The following is a 20,604-nucleotide window of genomic DNA, read 5'->3' as shown; positions in this document are numbered from 1 at the left end:
AGTTTTATTATTTTAGTTTTTATTACCATCTAGTGGCAGGCCTTGGGAACTGAAGTCTTAAATTAGACTTAAAACTATCCCAGAAGATTGCATGATATAATCTCATAGCCCCTTGTTCTCGCTTTATTTTTTGCCCTCACTAATTTTATCTTTCAGTTGGAATTATGTTTCCATGAATTGCTGGCTTCCCACAAATTCAGCCCTGAATCTCCATGCAAAAAGGATTACATACAATTGTTTGACGACCCATGGCTCCCTTGGTGTTTCAAGTCTCTTGCAGAGCATAGCTTGAAGGCAGCAAACAAATCCTAGAAGGTGAATACCCTGTAAATGAACTGGAAACTAATCTAGGATAGATTGATGAGAGGGAGATGATCAGGGGCTCTGAATATGCTAAACCATCAAGGTCTTGACATCAGGTTTTAGGGTCAACTTGCTCAGCACTGGAGGGCTGCTGAGACAAATCAGGAGGACTTGTAATGGTGTTGTCATGTCTGGACTACCAGGTGTTTTGAGTGAACAGGCCTCATCCTTGAAGGGATTCCCTGGTAGAGAGATGAAAACCTGCCAGGGATGAGCAGGAGTTTCACAGGGCACAGGAATGCTCCATCTTTGACCTTACTGCAGGCTCTGTACTGCTTTAAGTTAAAGAACACTGAATCTGCAGTTAGCAAAACTAATATTAAAGTGTAACAGATAAGTAAATGTACTGAACTTTGATTTTTAACCTGGCTGCCAATCTAGGTATGTATCTAAGCATTTCTAAGGTGTGAGTCTCCTCTATTTTCTTTTTTTTTAAAAACCAAACCAAATCAAACCAAACCAAACCCTACCCTCTGGATTAAAATAGTTCTGCCCTCAAATACTGTATGCCCTTGGACAGATCACCTGCAAACTTGCTAAACTGTCACTAACATGAAGTTCATAAATCTTTAATCTGAAATTGAAATCTTCCAAGAATCCCTATCTGAAACAACATGAATGTCACCAGGTGGAGATCTGCACTTCTACCACAGAGACAAATAATCCTAGAGATGTACTTTTATAAACTCTGCACTATCTTCTGTAGCTCACTGCAGTTCTCTTGAAAAAATTATTCTGGGCAGAAGGACTGTGTCCTTGCTACTTGTCCTACAGTAATGGAAAGGAGTGGTTATGAATGTGTTTTCAAAATAATTATAATCCCATTCTTTAATTGTTTGGGATCAAAGACTGTCAGCTTCAGAAATGTTCACTGGAGACCATTTGTTCCCCTTGTTCTGGAGATCTTTTTCTCATGGCTATGTGGATCCCATTTGGGGATTTCCTGGTTTACAAGCAAGGGGGCCTTCTGGGCCTGAACACTCTTCTCATCAGCACAGGACCCCATACAGCTAACCATGCCATAGCTGACTCAGTTGTCCACCAAAAAAAAAAAGTGGTGATTGGTGCAATGTAGTTTGATTTATCTGTCAGGCTATTTTGTTTATGGCTAATTGCATCATAGCAACTAGAAGCAAGTAAGTGTGCAATAGGTGGCTGGTCTATGACTTTGTGCTCTTACAAAAGGTTCCCAGGGAAACAAGGCTGGAAAAGGAGTCAGAGATACCTTGGTAACCTTTACCATTTAAAAAAAAATTTTAAAAAAAGGGGGTGGAATATGACGATATGATGATCAGACAGTGAAAGACATACATAGTCTTGTTGCTAAAGACACTGGTAGAATAGTAAATCTGTCCTTAACCATAGACATGAAAGGGTGAAAATTCCAACTCAAAAGCAAAAAGAAGTGGAAATGACTGATACCAGCTGTTGACAAACCGGTTTTACAAGAAAAAAAAAAAAATCCTATCTTAGATACCAGCCCCCATCTGACTCTCACCTTTGCTGTTTCTTGTGATGCAGCACAGCTCTCTGACTCTCTGCTGAGGAAATATGCTTGCTGTGTGCAGGAGTTTTCCCATGAGATGCGTCAAGGTTTGCTCCTTAGCTCCATTTTTTTCACATTTCTGTAATGCTTTGGTTGGCTCAGGGTTATCAGGTGTAATGGATGATCTGGAATTGCATAACTTGAATTTCAGAAAAAGTAAGGAAGTGAATGAAGGGGGGCTGAGGCAGGCAGGGGGAAGTCCTTGCACATCTCTTTAAGGAGAAGCATTTAGTAAAGAAATCGGAGGAAGCCTTCTGTCCTGCATAATTTGGGATTTATAAGGCTTTATGTGCAGTCACACATGAAGAAGCAGTCTTTCTGTTTTCCAAAATTCACCATTTAATGGTTTCTTTCTGAGTATTTAAGCAAAGCTGCCATTTCTGAACTGGGGAAACAGGAGGAAGTGAATGGGGATAGAAAAGATAAGGTGCTTCAATGTTAGTTGAGGGGGGCTGGAAGTTTCTGTCATGTTTCTCTGCCCCCCTTAAGTTTTGGCCTTTCTCCTCCACAGGATTTGACACTGCAAAGCAAGCTTTTATCATCTGCCAGAACAATAGGTGATCCCTGGGTGTGCTCACAAGCTCCTTAAGAAGTGGATGCACGTGAGTGTATCTGGAGGCGTTGTGTCATTGCATGTTCTTGCTTTGTGGTAAACTAGGAAGAAAGAACAGCAAATGCTTCCGGCTTAAAAGTACAACATCTCTACCAATGTGTTAGCCAGATTCCTGTTGCTGTTTGGACTCCGTGATGTTTTTGATTCACTGGTTGTGGCAGAGATGTTCAATGCTTTGACTGAATAGATGTTTAGAAGTAAGGTGGGTTTTAACCTGTCTGGGAAGATTCATGGTCAGTGCCCTGCCAATTGGCACAACTTCAGAAGGTCCCAGAGGGTTTTAGGAGTGAGGGAGATGCACTCTGGATTCACCCTGCTGGGCCCCCAGCTGCTTGCAGCTCATGCTGAGGACCCCAGCTGCTGGGGAGTTTCACTGGTGGAGCTGTGGGCACTCACAGGTAGGCAGACTCTAATTCCTTGTTTCACTTCTGATATGTATGGTTCAGATGTCCTGACAAGAAGCTTTCACCCAAAGCTGCATTTATAGTCCACTTCTTGGACATGATTCCTTCCAGTCACTGCCGGGAGAGACGAATCGTGCTCTGGAAGTGGAGTACAAGTCCGTCTGTCCGTCTGTCTGTCCCTTCTTCGCAGCCTTTGATTTTGTTAGGCCAAGCAAAAACATTTATCTACTAGGTGCCTTAAGTCTTTCATGAAAATAGATATAAAATATGTTGGAAGAGCTTCCCTGCATTATGATGAATTATTGTGTACTTCCATCACATTTTCATGCCTTTCATCATGCCATGAGGTTAAGGCAATAAAAGCCATGTGAGAGATTCTGGCTCCTTCTTAATGATCTTTAACTTCTTCAAATGATTTTGTGAATCTTAGCCTACATTAACTGCTAGCCTCTATTTATGGCTCAGCAACCACGAGCAAGTTATAGATGATAGATGAGGCAAAAGCTAAAAAGGGAAGTTTTCTGACATCACAACAGATTTAAAAAAAATCATGTGCATCTATTCTGGGAACTCAGCTGCCAGGTTGGCACTACATGGGGTGTCACTGTGGCTTGAAGAGCAGTCATAACAGTATGTGGAGGATTCAGACAAGCAGGTTCCAGTTGTGTCTCTAATGTCCCATTTCCTGCAATAGAGCATGCCTGAAAATTGGAAAGCAGCAAAGTCCAGCCAGATGTCTGTGATGAGGGAAGTCCTTCCAGCAGGCTTTGCAGTTTCACACTGGCATATCCACAGCTTAAGGCTACTTCTCCATTGCAATGCCCACCTCTGATCGACATCCTCACCTCACAGGGCAGCCCAGCTCTGCCAAACAGCAATGCTGGTTGATGGTGCTGATGTGCAAAGAAGTGTAAGAAAACTGTGGCCACCTCCTTTTCAGTTCCTCTGGCAGCAGGATTGGACAGATGGGTCACTTGGAGTGTGCCCCGTGTCTCTGGGCTGATTCTGGAGATATGGGTTTAACACAGAGGGTCACCATCTCACCTCATGCACACACAAGTGGAAGGTGTCATTCTGGCACCATCAGTGGCCAGTGGTGCTCACAGCCAGCACTGGAAAATCATAACATGATGAGCAATGAAAAAATACAAAATTGGCTTTTAAAACTGAGACATGAAAAATAATAATCAAGGGTGCTTCATGCTTCTCTTTCAATAGCTTTCTTGCTACAGACATGATGAGAAAAACATCTTCCTCCCACCCGGTGCTGTACAGAAACGTAGCATGCAGGCATTTCAGGCCCTGCAGAAGCTTCAGATGCTTACAGTTTGCTGGTTATACTAATGTTTTGCCTTGCCTGACCTATCTCCTCAGGGCAGCATAAAAATAACCAGCTTTAGTCCACTACTTGGCTGCTAATTGTCCACTTGTAGCTCTTAGTCCCAGCTGGGCCTGCTTCTGCCCAAAGGCAGTTGTGTTCAGTAAAGTGGCTGTTTGCATTTGCAAGCAGCCTCACAATAGAAGCAGGTGGCTGCCATTTTCCATGCAAGAAAGCTCTCTGGAGAAAAGGAAAAGGGGCAAATGAGGAGAGGAAAAAAAAGAAAACCAAAACCAAAACCAAACAATGCAAAGCATCTATGAGAGGAAAGCCTTTGCACTGCTTTGGTTAAAATGGATAGAGACCAAAAGTGTGCATAGATTAAAAGAGAAGAGAAGCAATACTTCAAGACATAGGAGGGAGAAGAAGAAATGCTGTTTCTATCATTTGTCTGCTAACCACTGCATCCAGGGCTGCCCGCTCTGTTTTCAATTTCAATCAGTATGCAACATCGAAGTATTTTCCAGTGAAGATACAGCCCCCCATACAGCCAGTTTAAGCCTCCTGATTATGACTTCCGTCAGTGAGTTACCTTGTCTCGACAGCTTACAAGTAGTATGTATCTTCCTTGGGGTGCTGTAGACCAGAGGTGGAAACCTGCAGCTAAACACAAAGAGAGAAAATGGCAAGAAATCACTTCACCACTGCAAGCTTCAGAGCTCTCCTTTCTTGAGTAGGTGAAAAAGGAAACTTCTAAACTGCCTGTCACATCCTCTCACTGATAACAGATGTCACCTGCAAAGGGGACAGCATGGAGCTTGCCTCTGGAAAGAAACAATAGAGGAAAAGCACCTCAGAATGTGCTTGTTCAACAGCACTGCTTAGCAGAAGCAAGATTTTTTTAATCAAAGGAAATTCTGCTATTTTAAAATTGTTTTTCAGGCAGAAATGTTGAAAATGAAGCCTTTGAAATTTCTTGCCTTGTCACAACTTGGGGGGGGGGGACTTACCAGTCTATCAAAAGACTTTATATTATTATATTATTATACTGAATTCCAATATCTATTCTGTTATACTACCCAAGATCTACTTCAATATCTCATCTATATGTCCACAGCATGTAATAAGCAGAATAGAGAGAGTGGTTGGGCACTGACTGTTGACCTCTCTTTCACTACAAACATCTGGAGGTACCAAATAAAACTGATAGGACCAGTTTGGAAGCAAGCAAAAGGCTGTGATTCTTCACTTGTCCAGTAGCTGAACTGTAGATCTTCCTGCAAAGAGACATCACGGATGGCAAAGGTTTACATGGGATCAAGGGGAAAATGGTCAATTAATGAAAGACATTCCTACTAGGGCTGCTAAAGACAGAGGAATCACATCTACCTCAGAGTCAGAGGAGCTGAAAGGGTTTTAAGGTATTAGAGAGTATTAGTATCTCATGGTCTTGCCTTGCTCTCTACCTTCCTTTCTTTTGCTTTCAGCTCCTGTTAGAACTGACATACTAGGACTCGTGGACAGTTGTGTGACTCATTATGATGCTCTCTCAAACTTAGGATTTTATGTCCTCTTATGATTTTTATTCTATATAAACTTTTTTTAACTCTAAAAAGTGTTTATATTTGGAAAATAAAAGATTAATTCTTACAAAATGCTTAAACTGATATTTTAGAGTATTGCTAACAGTTTTTCATTCATTTTTTGGAATAAAATGTCAGTTTTGCATGTTAATATTGTTCCATATTTTCATAAGATGTTTCACTTTCAGGCACACATTATTGTTGAACCGCAACCAGTATTAGGTCAGGAATTTCCCAGAACAATGTTTGACAATGTTAAAAATGTGAAAAACTATCCTGGATGCAGATAAAGTATGAATGAGTTGTAGGAGCTATTTGTTCTGATGTGCAGGTCATCTCATTCCAAAATAACTCCAAGAAGTGCACGTTTCAGAGGCTGGGGGGCTCAGTACTTGAGCTGCCGTAGTAGGAATTTTTCTTTTTAGTTATGAATATCTTGTGACTGGTAGCCTGAAGATATAGAGGCTTCACCTGTCTTCAAAGGGCTGAAGCTATGGCTGACTCTTGGATATTCTTGCTGTGGATTTCATAGCTGCACAGTGTATTTCAGCTTGTTCATCGTTTCTGGACAGATGTGTTTAACACCACTGGTTATGGTGCTCACACAACAGATAGCTGCGGTCTGGTCCTTGTTTCTTAGCAAGAACTGGCTGGGTTGAACATTGAGGGCTACAATTTACAAACTTGGATGTGTACTGAGCAAATGAAGGTCTCTGTGCAAACTCTCCAGTGATTCTGTCTTCATGGACAGGTTCACCTTACAAGGAGTCCAAAAATCTATGGAGAAGTCAGAAACTGGCTGGAGAACACATGAAGCAGTGGAAAAGAGGTTGAAAACCTCTGGGATCTGATAACTTTCTAAATCATGGATGATAATTTCATAATTATTCATGCAGAATCATCTGTAGATATCCAAGCAGTAGGTTTCTTCTTTACTCTTCTAATTGGGATAAAGAAAAAGCAGATTTTTCTTTGCTTGGATTCAATGAGGTTTACAGAGATGAGACGGTGGTTCACCTGTTACTCTAGGTTATACCCTAATATGCAGCCTGTTCACTTCTAGGGAGCCATGAGCAACCTCCTGCCTGGCCTGGGCTGAGCTATAGTTGGGGCATATGCAGTTCTTCAGGAGCACAATTTTACTGTGCAGGCACCCAGAGCATGAGCACAGGGCAATGACAGGCCCTTCAGACCTTCCCTTCTCAGTAAATCTAGACCAGCTTGGTATAGGACAGATTGAGAAAGCACAGCAAGCAGTCATGAGCGATCCCACTTTTTGAGAGCTGGGAGAACAGTGTTTCTGGAACAGCCTCATGAAAGCAACACTAAGCATCATCTCTGCCATTCTGGCCATACCCAGTTGCTGCTTGCTTACACAGAGAGAAAAGAAATTGTTCCTTGATTCATTAGATTTTTCTCAGCTTTTTTTCTCCCAGCTCAGATCTGCTGAAGGCAGTGACAAGTTTCTGTCCTTCAAAAAATTCAGTATAACTTGAAAACGATGAGACTCGGGGATCAGCACTAATTGTATTAACATTTGCTCAGCAGATTAGCTCTGAGGAGCTGTTAATTCATGAGCTCTTTGTTCACTGTGGTTTAGTGCCCATGGATTCCCTCTCTGGAAGTGTCTTGCTGCAGCATTTCTGTCTTTTGAGGTCAGTGTGATGAGCTGCGTGGGTGTTTTTAGACATGAATCACATGCAAAAGGCTGATTCTCTTTTTCTTTTCTTCTTTTTTCCCCTGACATACTAGGCAGCTTTTAAAAAACCAGCCTTCCAAATGCCTCAACTTCTTTTTCAACTGAAAAACAACACAAAGTTTTATACTCATTAATTGTTCTCTCTCATCCACAGTGGGTTTATGCATCACAATGGTAACATGGTTTATGCAGACATGTCCCATATGGCAGGGTTAAGGCCAAATGACTGTAGCAATGGGGGACCTACCACGTTAGGTACTTTAGCAAATGCACTTTGAAATCCAAGCTGCTGCAATTTCTTGAAATCAACTGAGTTTAGGAACAGCCAGACAAGCTGAAGTCAGACCGCTGCCACTCCAGCAGTAACCTCTATGTATGTGAATTGTTCCCTGACGACCAGTTTTTGTGGCATTGGTGTTGCTTGGTTTCCCAGGTCTGCGTTCTGGCAGAGCGTGAGGTTTTCCTGATGCCTGCTATGTGGCTGTCCCAGATATGGGCAGGAGTGGCATGCCATCATCCTGGCAGTTATGGCATCATTGCTCTGGCTCTAAACATGCCTGCTGAAATTCAGGTGGCTAGCTCTAGTATCAGCATCTTTAAGTCAAAATCTGTGTAAATTTTTCTTCATTACATAGAGAGGGTTTGTGCTGTGTGGTTCAGAAAAGAGTTATCATCCAATTCTTCTAGGAAAGGGAACCTTTTTGGGTTTTGGATTATCTCCCACCTGCCAGCAGTGGTGACTTGGTTGAGAAGTGGACCAGCCTCCCCAAGCATCTGGGCCCTTCCTGTTAAATTGCACCAGTGTAGACTGTTGTCTTAGTATTGTTATGACTTTATTCTGGGTCCAAACTAGCAATTTTTTTTCACTTTTTCTGTGCTGTTTGTGCTTTGATTATTTAAACTGGAGTCCTCTGACTTAAATTTAGGTCTGTGTGCTGAAGTATAGTGACCCTGGGGCCATGAAAGCTAGTCCTGAAAGCTACCTGTATTTGTGGGTAAAAGAAATGTGATGATTTCTGAAGTGAAGATAGTGCTAGCTGAACATAAACCCCATCCTAAATTTTATTGCTGTCCTTCCATGGGCATAAGCTTCTTCAGACCTACACTTCTGATCTAGCAAGACTTTTGATTGTGCCAGAGAATGTGTGTTAGGAGCTGGAAGGAAAGCCAGTAAATCCTGTATCATGAAGAACATGTCTCCAGACAGAGAAGGTGAGAGTTGAGGTGCCACGTGAATGTCATTTCTGCTAATTTGTGTCACACCTTTTAAAATATATAACAACTGCATGGTCCATTTTTAGAGTAGTAAAGTATCCTATGCATGGTCTGTGACCATACTTTATTAAAAATGCAAAAAATAATCTCAATTGGAAACAATCTGATCTGAACCTACCTGTCCTTGACTTGAACCTACCTGAGCCATTAACTGAAATCGGGGCCAATACCCTGGGAATGAACTGCTGGGAAAAGCAAAAAAGGGAATGAAGAGCCACCTGCCAGCCAAGCACAGTCCCACTGTGGCACATAAACCCTCTTGGACTTCTGAGGGGCCAGGTCCATGCTCATCAGACAAAGCAGTCATTCACTGTGCAAATTCAAGATACCAAGCAAAATTCCTTTTTGTCAATCACTCCAGCCTGGTGCATTTTCTTTGCAGTGGCAGGAAGCTTTCTGTATGTGGCGAGTAATTATGCCTCAGCCGACAAGTGCCAACTCAGTCACTTGATAGTGTGAACCTGTGCTCCTAGACTAGTGCTGCAATGTAAAAGGAATAGCTGCTAGAAATCAGGTGAGTTCCCACAAAAAAGATAGAACTGCAAAGTCCTCAGATATCTGCACTTCTCTGTTTCAGCTTCCTGTGTTACTAAGCAGCTCTCCATAGGGAGCCCTGGAAAAGGGGACAAGAAAAAAACTTTGGAAGAAGAGAAGATCAGCAGCAAAGAACACGTGGAAAAGGTTTGTTGAGTTTTTCAGACGTACTTGATTTGTACTTTTGGCACTGAGCTGAGTAAGTCTAGATCAAACCTGAGCTTTGGTTCTTCATTCCACTTGCATTTACATCCTCTGGTAAAGAGGGAATTGCTGGCAATGTCCTAAGAAACACCCCTCCTCCTTTTTGGTGCTCTCAACTCCCCTGCCTGGGTGACTTACTAATGCTGCTGAAGCTTAGTAGCATTTGCATTTGGAGCACAAGTCCCCATTAGGCCCCCAGAAGGAGCTTAGGAGTCTCTGGAAGGGTTTTTTTGGTCCAGGCCACTTTCTTTTTCAAGAACTTCAAATCACTCTGCTGAGTGACTGTTAAGAAAGCAAGTGAGAGACACACACACACACCCTTTCATATTTGACTTCAGTGCAGATACCCATCTGTTATGCTGGCTTTGGGAACAGGACATGTTCAGTAGCACTAAGGGAGCTGTGCACTTTGGAAAGAGCAGGTTTGCTTTTCTATTTTTAGCATGCTCTTTAAGGATGTGTTGTTTGATCTGAAGCATTTCAGTGCCTAGTGTCTCTTCCCTATTGATGAGCTGCCAGTCTCATGGCTTGGAGCAATGCTGGGATAAACCTCCGCTGTCTCATTATCTGCTTTTATAGCTGATAACCTTGGGGCGCTTGCAAAATTCATGTCATAAAGTATAACTCATCAGCACAAGGCATCAAATGTGCTGTTGCAAGACAAGGGGTTCTCTTGGCCATAAGGCTAGAGGCAGGTATTCAGAAGCAACGCAGTTACTGATTGCAGCTGAGCTTGCATAAGAGATGGGGAACTTCCATTTGTGTGTGTCTGCTTGGTTTCCCATTAGAGACAGTGGGCATTTTGGGGACACAGGGCCATACAGCAGAGAGGAAAGGTGAAATTGAAGACTTGCAGGATGCAAATGTCATCTTGAATGATGGCCCTGATGGTTGTACCTTCTGCCCTCCCACATGGAATAGGGCTTAGCCCACCAGAAGCAGAGAGTAAAGCCATTGAAGGCAATTATCACAGAGAGGTGGAAAAGCTCTACTTTCCTTTAGCCAAGCCTATGACATTGACCCCTCTTGCTTTGAGCAGCTGAATTACAACATGCTTTGTGGTGTGTTGTGAGTTGGCTGCTGGGAAACTCAGAGTGAACCCTTAGCTCTGCTCTGTGTCCTTCAGCATGTCACAGGAGTGGATTATTATGTCTCATTTTGAGTAGCTGAATTACTGAGCACTGCTGACTTCACAAGGATGCTGGGGGGGGGGGGGGGGCAGGCAACATCGCTGGCTTTTGTACCTCGAGTACCTGAACTTAAGCATGGATATTCAAAGGTTCTCAGTTAATTCAAGTTGATACAGTCTTTGGGATTTTATAGTGGGTAAAATGACAATTGCAGGAATGGAAAACATAGGTACTTGAAAAAGAGACATCATAAGGTATCAAATTCTCATTTGAAAGGTATAAATCTTTGGGCAAATAACATAACTTTTATTAAAGGAACGATATCAAGCATCATCCTGATACTATATTTAGCTTTTAAATTAAGTGCATTCTGAGATCTTCATTTACTGCGTGATCTGAGCCTCTTGTCTGCGGCACAGTGGCAGCAAGTGCTCTGTGAAGAGCTCCAGGATCTGTGGACTGATGTCTGTATAATGCTGGGGAGGGGCTCTGGAGCTGCAGTGCCCTTGGGGTGAAATGTTTCGCTGCTTTTCAGCTAAGTCATGGTCTGCAACCTCTCTTCCATCCTTCACCTTCTGGAGTGGAGAAGTTATGAAGAAACTTTCAGTGCTTGTATGTGTGAATACTTAAATGATCGGGCATAGAGACTTATGGTTCTTTGTGTGGTTTGGAGCACTGAGTATCTTCCTTTCTGTTTCAGGAAAAAGAGGCTGTCAGGAAAATGGACATATTCAGTCTACTGAGTCTACTGGGAATAGGTGTATGGAGGACATGCATCTTCTTTATACCTTGCAATTGTGGCTGTCAGGCAGGGGAATGAGCTTTTTCATAGTTCTGCAGTGACTGTTGTGTACTCAGAGCAGGTCTGCATATATACAGACCATGCACTGAGTGGTGGCAGAGGGGTGGGAATAAGGTGAAAGCCTCTTGGCACAAGGGTACCCGTAGCCAGTTGTGAATCACTGCACAGCTGTTGAGATGTACTGCTCCATGCCCTGCATGGCACTGTCAGCAGGACAGCTTTTTCAGAAAAAAGGAGGCACCTGTTAAACAGGCACATTTCTGAAACTGTAGGGGATAATCTCATAATCTCCCTGTATATTTTACCTTGTGAGTCGAGGGTATAACCTGGGCTCACAGGTGCACCCCACTGGGTATGAGAGGCGTACCGTCACACTGGACATGGTGCATCACTGACTGAAGTAAAGGAAACGGGTCTGAGGTATTTCAGCTGGAGCATAGTCACAGTTTTCCTTTTCTGACAAGAAAGTATCAGGGCAGAGAATAGTGTGAAGAGGAAACTTTTGGACCCCTTCTAACATGCAGAGAACTTCTTAAGCTGCCATCAAGCCACTAGGTATAAAAGCTTGTATTTCTTAGGCTACATCTCAGTTCTGACCAGGGCAAAGGAAGCATGAGCTGTCCTTGTATTTTGCCGTGAACCCCGTTGCTTCTGTCCAGCTTGGCTGTTGCAGGCTGTAGCACTAGTGGCTGGCTGAGTACTGCCAGAGCAAGACTGTGAAGCTTTATGTAGGATTGTCCTGTACCCTGGGTGTAAACAGAAGTTGCATGGTGCAGAAAGGACCAACACATGGCACCAAGTCAGCCTCTGTCCTTAGGGGATCATGGATGCCATCTGTTTAAAGACTTATCATGATGCTGTCCTGGATGAAACAGCCTTGTGTTGTAAGCAAAAAATTGATATGTATAGGCAAGGGAGCAGTTTTGCTCTTTTTTCCTTACAAGAGTCTTGTACCAACACAGATGATGATGTGTCGTTACAATAAAGACAGAAAGAGCTTTAAGCCTCATTGAGGAGCACAAGCCCACTCCAGACAAGGAGTATAAGAACATACAGAAGTGCCGTGAACCAGTGAGTGAATAAATCTAAACCCTAGTCTACCTTTGGGCACCCAACCACTGACTTCCCAGAGGCTGAAATGAGGGGTCCCAGCAGTCTCTGAGGTGGCGCCCCTAAGGCCCAGTGACTAGGGCTGGTAGGTGGGTGGCTGTGACATGCAGTGGAGTGAGTTAGAGCAGCTTGGCAAATACAAAGTTCTTCTTGGGAAGGTCTGTAACTAACATTTAAGGACTGGTTGCTCTGGTTAGTTAGTGCTTTGGGAAAAGTCTCATGGGCAGGAGACAAGCTGACATGGACTCGTCAGCAGCTGACCCAGTCTTGACTCAATCAGTGTTGGTGTTGTGCTAGGCAAAGCACAGGGAGGCTACCTCACCCCTTACTCCTAGCACTGCTCCTTGTTGTCGTGCACTTCTCGGCATCCACTTTACTCAATAGCCTACTAAAAATAATTTGTTTACTCTAGCTTCTGCATCCAGTAGTGTAGCTCTTCTTCTTGTAAATCTTGCTTTCCTGGCTTGTTACCCTGTTATGGTGCTTATGTTAGGGCAAGGTAATAGAAAACTGCGTTGAGTTCTCCTCTCTGCATTTGTTTGTGTAGAGCAGGGAAAATAAAACCTTTTCGGGGAGGTGAGGCAGGACTTGTACAAGGCATCTAAAAATCTCTGTAGGGAAGAGTTGTCAACAGGCAGGGCAGGGAGGAGATGCATACACGGCAGAAGAAATGTTTCTTTTTCCCTGTGCAGAGGCAGAAGAGTCTTAGGAAAGCTAAGGATCACCTGTTCTATTGGGAACGGCCGGTACAGACCCTGTGGCACCACTTCTGGGCCAGATACCAGCATGTCAACTTGTACACAGTGCTGGGCAAAGCATGCTCAAGCAGCAGGTGGGTGCTGTGTCCTAGCTATTCTCCCCAGATGAATTAACTCTCCTCCCCAGGACTAGCAGACAGGTTTTTCGCCTTACTTCAAAAAGCAGTTGGTGCTTAGCTGCTGTGAGCAATTGGAGCCTTTCCTCCCAACCAAGGAAAGGCTGTGGCATAGCTTTGCTCACCAAATCACCAATGACTAGCATAGTCAAGCTGGGATGTAGATTCCCTTTGCTCCAAAATGCCCAAGTGCATTTTTGGACTCACAGGTACTTGCTGTTGAAGAACCCATAATTCATCTTTGCCCGTGTTCTGACCTGCTGTTTGGGACTATCTGTAGCTACTGCAGCTGGAGCACCAAAAAGTGAGCTTGTTTTCCAGATAACCCTTCAGAAGAAGCTGTCACTGGAGTCTGCATTCATTACCCATCAATAAAAGGCTTCAGAAGGAAAGAAGCAGGCCTAAAGCACTTAATTCTCACAGCACATTTGGACGCACCCTCGTGCTCTGCCTCCAGCAGCCTGTGCTCCCCTCACTGTGGAGCTGTTCCCCAAGGAACAGCTGAGCATGAATTCCACATTAGACTCATAGAATCGTTAAGGTTGGAGGAGACCCTTAAGATCATTGAGTCCAACCGTTAACCTATCACTGCTAAGTCCATCACTATACCATGTCCTCGAGCACCACGTCTATCCGTCCTTTAAATACCTCCAGGGAGGGAGACTCAACCACTTCCCTGGGTAGCCTGTTCCAATGCTTGACTACCCTTTCAGTGAAGAAGATTTTACTAATATCTAACCTAAACTTCCCCTGGCGCAGCTTGAGGCCATTTCCTCTTGTCCTATCACTTGTTACTAGGGAGAAGAGACTGACCCCCACCTCACTACACCCTCCTTTCAGGTAGTTGTAGAGAGCAATAAGGTCTCCCCTCAGCCTCCTCTTCTCCAGGCTAAACAACCCCAGCTCCTTCAGCCGCTCCTCATAAGACTTGTGCTCTAGACCCTTCACCAGCTTTGTTGCCCTTCTTTGAACACGCTCCAGCACCTCCATGTCCTTCTTGTAGTGAGGGGCCCAAAACTGAACACAGTACTCGAGGTGCGGCCTCACCAATGCTGAGTACAGGGGCACTATCACCTCCCTGGTCCTGCTTGCCACACTATTCTTGATACAGGCCAAGATGCCATTGGCCTTCTTGGCCACCTGAGCACACTGCTGGCTCATGTTCAGGCGACTGTCAACGAACACCCCCAGGTCCTTTTCTGCCAGGCAGCTCTCCAGCCACTCCTCCCCCAGCCTGTAGCATTGCCTGGGGTTGTTGTGACCCAAGTGCAGGACCCGGCACTTAGCCTTGTTGAATCTCATGCAGTTGGCCTTGGCCCATCGATCCAGCCTGTCCAGGTCCCTCTGTAGGGCCTTCCTACCCTCCAGCAGATTGACACTTCTAACCAACTTGGTGTCATCTGCAAACTTACTGAGGGTGCACTCAATCCCCTCATCCAGATCATCAATGAAGATGTTGAACAGGACCAGCCCCAACACTGAGCCCTGAGGAACACCACTCTTGACCGGCCACCAACTGGATTTGACTCCGTTAACCACCACTCTCTGGGCTCGGCCGTCCAGCCAGTTTTTAACCCAGCACAGAGCACACCCATCCAAGCCGTGTGCAGCCAGCTTCTCCAGGAGAATGCTGTGGGAGACAGTGTCAAAGGCCTTACTAAAGTCCAAGTAGACAACATCCACAGCCTTCCCCTCGACAACATCCACAGCCTTCCCCTCATCCACTAAGCAGGTCACCTTGTCATAGAAGGAGACCAGGTTAGTGAAACAGGATCTCCCTTTCATAAACCCATGCTGGCTGAGTCTGATCCCCCGGTTGTCCCGCACGTGACACATGATGGCACTCAAGATGATCTGTTCCATGACCTTACCCAGCACCAAGGTCAGGCTGACAGGCCTGTAGTTCCCGGGATCCTCCTTCCGACCCTTCTTGTAGAGGGGCGTCACCTTTGCCAACTTCCAGTCATCTGGGACCTCCCCGGTTGACCAGGACTGCTGATAAATGATGGAGAGTGGCTTGGCCAGCTCCTCTGCCAGCTCCCTCAGTATCCTTGGGTGGATCCCATCTGGCCCCGTGGACTTGTGTGCATCCAGGTAGAGAAGCAGGTCAGTGACTGCCACCTCTTCAACAACTGGGACTTCACTCTGCATCCTATCTCCATCTCCCAGCTCAGGGGCCTGAAAAACCCGAGGATGACTAGCTTGACTATTAAAAACTGAGGCAAAGAAGGCATTAAGTACCTCTGCCTTCTCCTCATCCTTCGTGGCAAGGTTACCTTCTGTATCCAACAACGGAGGGAGATTCTCCCTGGCCCTCCTTTTGTCACTGATATATTTGTAAAAACTTTTTTTGTTGTCTTTAACGGTGGTGGCCAGTTTAAGTTCCAGCTGGGCCTTTGCCTTTCTGATCTTCTCCCTGCATATCTTCACAACATCCTTGTCATCCTCCTGAGTCGCCTGCCCCTTCTTCCAAAGGCGGTAAGCTCTCCATTTTTTCCTGAGTTCCAGCCAAAGCTCTCTGTTCAGCCAGGCCGGTCTTCTCCCCCGCCTGCTCGACTTGCGGCACATGGGGACGGCCTGCTCCTGCGCCTTTGAGACTTGCTCCTTGAATAACGTCCAGCCTTCCTGGACTCCTTTGCCCTTTCAGGACTGCCTCCCAAGGGACTCTGCTAACCAGACTCCTAAACAATCCCAAGTCTGCCCTTCTAAAGTTCAGGGTAGCGGTTTTGCTGACCTCCTTCTTACTTCTCCAAGAATTGAAAACTCTATCATGTCGCGGTCGCTGAGCCCAAGACAGCCTCCGACCACCACATTGCCCACCAGGCCCTTCCTGTTCGTAAACAGCAGGTCCAGCGGGGCACCTCCCCTGGTTGGCTTGCTTACCAGCTGTGTCAGGAAGTTATCTCCCACACACTCCAGGAACCTCTGAGACTGCTTTCTCTCTGCTGTGTTGTATTTCCAGCAGATATCTGGTAAATTGAAGTCTCCCACGAGAACAAGGGCTAGGGATTGTGACACTTCAGCCAACCCCTTGTAGAAAACTTCATCTGTTTCCTCGTCCTGGTTGGGTGGTCTGTAACAGGCTCCCACCAGGATGTCTGCCTTGTTAGCCTTCCCCCTGATCTTAACCCATAAGCACTCAACCTTATCATTACTGTCATTGAGCTCTAGACAGTCAAAACACTCCCTAACATACAGGGCTACCCCTCCACCTCTCCTTCCTAGCCTGTCCCTTCTAAAGAGCTTGTAGCCATCCATTGCAGCACTCCAGTTGTGTGAGTCATCCCACCATGTTTCCGTGATGGCGACCACAACATAGCAACATGCTGCATCGTTTCTGCTCTTGGGAATGAGATTTGGAGAAAGCCACAGCTAAGACAATGCAACACTTGGTTAAATTAAGATACAACAGAAGAATCCCAGCTCTCAGCATACAAAAGGACAGCTCACATGGCTCCTCATCCCGTGGTTTTCACCCAGGTCCTTGTTGGGAAGATCACACTGCTGTGCTGCCAGTGCTGAGAGGCAGCAGCTGACAGTCACATTCATCTCCCAGCTGCATCACTCCTCTCCTTTCAGTGCATCACAGCTGGGGAAGGAAGTGTCCTCCCACTATTTCTTTCCCTCCCTCCCACACCCTTTACAAATGATGTTCTTGTACCACCTTGCGCTCTCCTTCTTTTTACAGAAGTGATGAAAGTGTAACTCCAACTACTTACACTAATATGTTCTATTTGCAAGGCCATAAAGCACTGTCATAAATCAGTATGAGTAGCACTGTTTTAATATGACTAAATATTGGAAATTGAAGGCTCCATCTGCTTTTTGTTCCTTTGTAGGAGTGGGGGGACTGGTAGCGTTTGTAGGAGTGCTATTTATTTACAGTATCTCCAAATAACATCATTTAACCCACTCTTGTACATTCTTACACAGATTTCATCCATTTGCACACACACAAGCACCAACACCAGTGCCTATGTGGTTTAACCAGGATCACTTGTGTATGACACAGATTGGGATGCCAGCGATGAGATCCCATCACACCCCTAAGGGCTTGTTCCCTGTGCTTTCACACATGCTCCTGTTCGCGCTGCAGTCTTTGCCACCTTAATATTGCTGGCAAGAACCTTGACATTGGGAATGGCTTCTGCCTTTCTCTGCTCGGCATCTTCCATGGGCTGTGCTAGCAGGCATTCACTTGACTTGGCTTGGCTTTCTAACACCCTGCTCGGTAGCAGTCCCAGTGGGGACTCAGCTCCCCTCTGCAGCAGCCATGCAGGGCACAGCTGAAGCACTGATGCATCTTCAGGGTGGCTGAAGACAGCATGTGCTCTTCCCCACCAGCCCCCCACAGCAACACCCTGCATAGCTCAGCTGCTGGAGGCTCTCAGTGCCCTGCAGCCCAGAATCTGCTGGGACAGGGATTCCAAGCTCCTCCACCCCAAGCTGAGGAGCCCTTCCCGGTACTCCCCTGCTCTGGCAGGGAGTGGAGAGCTGCCTGAGTGTCGTCAATCCCCTTTTCCCTCATAGACCTTCTCAAGGGAGAAAGCTCACAGCCAATCCTTATTAGAAGACATTTTATTCATTAAGCTGTCACTACTAAGGGTATCGAGCACAGCGGATAACCAGCCCTGCATCCTTCTGTCAGCCACACGATGGCAGAAGAAACAAAGATCATCACAAAGCGCTTTAAAATATCCGCTGTGCCTGCCTCTGGATCTGCTGGTGAAGAAGGTATCACCTCTTACATGGCTAACCCAGACCCCACCAGGAATCCAGCCGGGTCAAGAGAAAGTAGGCAGGGGGCCTGTGCTGCCTGTGACTTCTCCACAGGGAGGTCACAGCTTTATTTCGCCATTCAGGAGGTCTCACATCATGCCATCGCATAGCCCAAACATCACACAAGACCCCTATTAGTGTCCACACAGTCCAGTGACCACAAGGGCACGAAGAAAGAACTCCAACATTTCAAAACATGAGGCAGCAGCTGTAAATTCAACAGCACACAGCCCTGAGGCACCTGCCAGAACTAGACCTGCTTTGTGCAGGCAGTCGGATAGGTGACATCCAGAGGTCCCTTCCAACCTGAATTACTCCATGGACCAATCTGTTCCAGGTCAGCCTCTGCAGGCAGTTCTGCTCCAGCACCTCTGCACACTCTTTCTTTTGGCAATGGGGCCTCAAACAAGCTGCTTTTGAACTGGAGCGGTAGTAAGGGTCTCAGGCTAATCTTCTCACTACACAAGAACTGCTTTAAACACCCAAGAGCTATGCTCACAGCCTGCGATGAAAGTGTTTTTTCCCTCAATCAGCTTACCTCCTATGTAAGACTTCTTACCTCACAGGTAAGAGATTCTATAAGCACTAAACCAGCTTCAGGTGATGTCTTTACAAGAGAAGTTCGACATCAGAGCCCTACATGCTCAGAGTAACAAGCCCTACTTCCAGCTGTCATGACAAGAAAAATAAATCCATACTGCCCAATATCAGGTGGGAGAAATCCTAAGGAGTGTGAATGAATACAAGTCCACTGACTTCCTGCACCAAGAACCATCACGAAACCCAAAAAATAGCACCTTACCATGTTTTGGTTCATTCTGATTCCAAAGACAAGATATTCTTTGGGCAGCCTGTCACCAGCCACATGGCACAGAAGAAGCATAAGCATGTGTCTCTAGGACTGGGGGTGGAGCTGCTCCTCTCTTTCCTGCTATGCCACAGCCATTTCTCTTGAGGAACAGGAGCACTGTCTGTGTGAGGGACTGTTGCTAGTTGCAAAAGCCTGCGTCACTACTAGCAGTCCGAAAACAGTTGCAGGACACATACACGGTTTTGGAAAACAATCTGATGGACTCTCCTTAGTTCAGAAAAGTGCCTATCAGTGAAGGTACCCCCTGTCATAATTCTCATTTACACTCCTCTTAGCACTCTGAGTGCAATCATAGGGGAATCATGCAAGTGGACATGCAGTTTTTTGCTGCATGTGCCACATGGGTTACCTGATCAGGGGAAACTCTCTTTTTTAGGGCGAGGTGCTTTAAGACAGATGATTGCCTCCTAAAAGATGCATGAGCTAATTCAGCTACTACCAAATCCAAACTCAAAGCCTACAAGCTCTTTCACAATCTAGGAAATTCCAGATTAGTTTATTTTCCTTCCACATTTACAGCTGGATCCTGGGTGAGGCAGGAGTTTGGCTGCCTTGCCATGCATTGTGCCAGCTCTAGAAGTAAGGAAGGGTGTCAACTACCTCTGTTTCTTAGCTGAAAATAGTGGGTTTGGCTAGCACAGAAAGAAAGAAAGCAGATGCACCAATGTAAACACTTCCTCACATGGTGGTACACTGACAGTTTTACTGTGATTAAACGTGTGGAGCCTCATACTCTTCTAGCCTCATTCTGTGCAGCCTCCCTGGTTTTCTTAATTCTCTTCATAAGCCCGTCAGTGCAGCCTTTGAAAGATGATCGCGCCATGAAACATGGCAAAGCACAGTAGAAAAATACCTACTGGTAACATGGAGAGAAGCTCTGTTAAGTGTGAGCTAGAGTGAGCTAGCAGGTCATGCCCACATCCAGGTGCCCATGATGAGGCGTTCATGACCACCTCAAAGGCATTTACATGCACCAGTGATGTCACCGCACCGTGAGGCTGATGTGAGTCCTGTGGGTGCTGGATCATTTGTGCATGCAGGCTTTGGCAGTGCAGGGAAGCATGGCTGCCTGCTCAGGCTTGATGTTTCTTTTGCTTAGTGCTGCTGTGCACGGTTCCACCCCACCTGAGGCAAGAGAAGGTACATACTCTAGCTTAAAAAATCCTCACCCATTCTAACATTTTCTAATTATGACTTCCCAAGAAGACACTACGCTTCCATGAGTGCATGGAAGTGGCACCTTGCAGCAAAATGAGACTATATGAGTCCTTTAAAGCAAAGAATACTTTAGAAGGAGAGCTTCAGGAGAAACGTGGGTCTGGAAAGCGGTGTGCTCAGTCACCAATACTACTGTCACTGCAGACGGGAAATCACCTGCCAAGCGTAGCCCCAGCAATTTTGGGTTTTCCTGCTGAGAAGCAGCTCCTGTTCCACTTCTTCCTGGTGCAGGAAAGCATGGGGATGAGAAGAGACGGAACCCTTCTCAAAGCAATGGAGCA

General features: G+C 45.6%; 1 long non-coding RNA gene across 2 annotated transcripts in view; it reads left to right on the top strand.

The window, feature by feature from the left end:
• Positions 1-1,850: 1,850 nt before the first annotated feature.
• The window catches only part of LOC148056697 (uncharacterized), a 48,328-nt gene continuing 29,574 nt past the window's right edge, over positions 1,851-20,604 (top strand). The window contains exons 1-3 of one of the 2 annotated variants that reach the window (XR_015702450.1): positions 1,851-1,956; positions 2,421-2,511; positions 9,379-9,482. This is a non-coding gene — a long non-coding RNA (uncharacterized LOC148056697). Of the gene's footprint in view, positions 1,957-2,420; positions 2,921-9,378; positions 9,483-20,604 lie in introns of both variants that reach the window. The other variant, XR_015702449.1, reaches the window with a different exon arrangement.

Source organism: Nipponia nippon, unplaced genomic scaffold, assembly GCF_047370975.1.
Source record: "Nipponia nippon isolate SJK-2023a ecotype South Korea unplaced genomic scaffold, ASM4737097v1 scaffold_12, whole genome shotgun sequence".
Classification (NCBI taxonomy): Eukaryota; Metazoa; Chordata; class Aves; order Pelecaniformes; family Threskiornithidae; genus Nipponia; species Nipponia nippon.
This window is presented reverse-complemented; position numbering and strand designations above follow the sequence as displayed.